The sequence below is a fragment of the Oncorhynchus masou genome, chromosome 15 (assembly GCF_036934945.1).
Source record: "Oncorhynchus masou masou isolate Uvic2021 chromosome 15, UVic_Omas_1.1, whole genome shotgun sequence".
Taxonomy (NCBI): Eukaryota; Metazoa; Chordata; class Actinopteri; order Salmoniformes; family Salmonidae; genus Oncorhynchus; species Oncorhynchus masou.
The window spans coordinates 55,301,436-55,303,851 of NC_088226.1; the positions used below are offsets into that span (position 1 = coordinate 55,301,436).

Here is a 2,416-nt window from a genome sequence, read left to right on the forward strand (position 1 = left end):
CTTGTCCATTCCATTCTACCCCTTGAACTTGACCTCCTCACTGACTTGTCCTATCTGGTTAATGACAGAGTGGATGCCTGGTGAACTTGTTGGATGTTAGGCAATGTCATCCATTGAGGAAACCCAGAGGTAGGAGTAAGGAGAATAGCAGCCAATGTAAAGGACGTCACACTGCTTGCTTCGTGAGTACTACTTCCTCCTGATTCGGCTCATATTGAGGTTCACACCCAGGATCTCTGGTTTGCTAGCACACGTGACCGCGCTCCTGAAGCATATTACCAGTCGGCGTCACGCGAACATCTAGCTATTCGCTGGCGCAAGTGGGGACACTTTAGGCTGAGAAGTAAGCTTCACACATCCCAATGTGCTACACCAAGAAGGACTTCAACTTACAATGGAAGTTGTGTGTCTAATATCTCTATGAAATGCTATATCAATACTGTAGGTTGATAGAAAATATATCCCATTTAGCAGACGCTTTTGTCCAAAGCGACTTACAAGTCGGCTGGGGCCACTACTTTTACATATGGGTGGCCCCAGTGGGAATCGAACCCACGACACTTGGCGTTGCAAGCGCCATGCTCTACCGACTGAGCCACACAGGACCCACACAGGATAGCTCATCATTTGTTTATTAATGACGTGGCCATTAAATAGGAATGTAAAGAAAGAAAGGAAGAAATTAAGGAAGTGGTTAGCCAATTCAAATCAAAATCAAATTGTATTGTTCACATACACCTGTTCAGCAGATGCTATTGTGGGTGTAGCGAAATGCTTGTGTTCCTAGCTCCAACAGTGCAGTAATAGCGACGGTCCCCAGTCCGGGGCCTCCGGCGACGGTCCCCCAGTCCGGGGCCTCTGGCGACGGTCCCCCAGTTGGGGCATCCGGCAACGGTCCCCCAGTCCGGGGCCTCCGGCGACGGTCCCCCAGTCCGGGGCCTCCGGCGACGGTCCGCAGTCCGGGTCCTCCAGCGAGGGTCCCCAGGTGGAGCCAGAGGTGGAGCGGAGTCTACGCCCCGAACCGGAGCCACCGCCAAGGGTAGATGCCCACCCAGACCCTCCCCTATAGGTTCGGGTTTGCGGCCGGGAGTCCGCACCTTTGCGCCTTGGTCTCCTTCAAACAATGCACGTTACACATGAAGCCGGTTGAGAGAATGCCAGGAGTGTGCAAAGCTGTCAAGGCAAAATGTGGCTACGTTGAAGAATCTATAATATCAAATATATTTTCATTTGTTTAACACTTTTTTGGTTGTGTTATTTCATAGTTTTGATGTCTTCACTATTATTCTACAATGTAGAAAATAGTCAAATTAAAGAAAAACCCTGGAATGTGTGGGTGTGTCCAAAAGTCTGAGTAGTACTGTACATATGAAATGGGTAAAACAGTATGTAAACATTATCAAGTGACCAGTGCTCCATGTCTATGTACATAGGGCAGCAGCCTCTAAAGTGCAGGGATGAGTAACCGGGTGGTAGCTGGCTAGTGACAGTGACTACATTCAGGGCAGGGTACTGGGTGGAGGCCGGCTAGTGATGGCTATTTAACAGTGATGGCCTTGAGATAGAAGCTGTTTTTCAGTCTCTCGGTCCACGCTTTGATTTACCTGTACTGGCCTCGCCTTCTGGATGAAAGACTAATTCTCCATTACTTCACCTATTTCAACCAACAAATAATGGTCATTTACCACCAATCTCATTCTGTATCTTTCCTATTACTAATTGGATCTTTTTTTAGGTTATTTTCATAGCAAACAGTAAGTCCCATGTATAGTAACTGTCAGTTTTGATGTTGATCAAGATGGAGCAGAAACAGACTGACACAGCCTGCCACACAAATTAACCTGGTCCCCCGTGTTGGCGAGCAGCTGCTTTCCATCCCAATACGCCTGTGCCAGACGAGCTCATCAAGATGAAAACAATATGGATTGTTTTGACAAGGATAAAACCCATATTGATCTCAGGATAACTCGTTGCTGATATCTCAGACACCGACAGCTTTTAGCAAGATGGATGGATATCGGGTTTCAATCAGTCTGAAAGCTTCAGGATGTTTATGGCTGATTGTTACTCAACGTCTGTGACATCCAACCTTTTCTCTTCTGGCCATGGAAGAGACAGGCTGTGGCAAAAACATGTCACTTCTGAGATAAACCTGCTCCTAGTCAAACGAACAGCCCCCCCCCCCCCCACCCCCCACCCCACCCCCCCCCCGTTTGAAAGAGATTAATAACAAACTGCCAAAGCATATTCTCTTGTAGACGACCCACAAACCCTTTGGTTGTGGAGGAGTGACATGAGGTGCTCCGAGTTGCTGGAGTTTGGCCCACTGACCTATTGGTGTGAATTGAGAGCAGGATCTTAAAATAATCCTGTGCTTCATCCACTGTGGGGTGGCGGGGAGCACTCTAGTCCCCCT

General features: G+C 48.1%; 1 non-coding gene across 1 annotated transcript; it reads right to left on the bottom strand.

Annotated features, from left to right (window-relative positions):
* Nucleotides 1-531: 531 nt before the first annotated feature.
* trnaa-ugc (transfer RNA alanine (anticodon UGC)) lies at nucleotides 532-607 on the bottom strand. Its single transcript has one exon. It is a non-coding gene; the product is annotated as a tRNA-Ala (tRNA).
* Nucleotides 608-2,416: the final 1,809 nt, after the last annotated feature.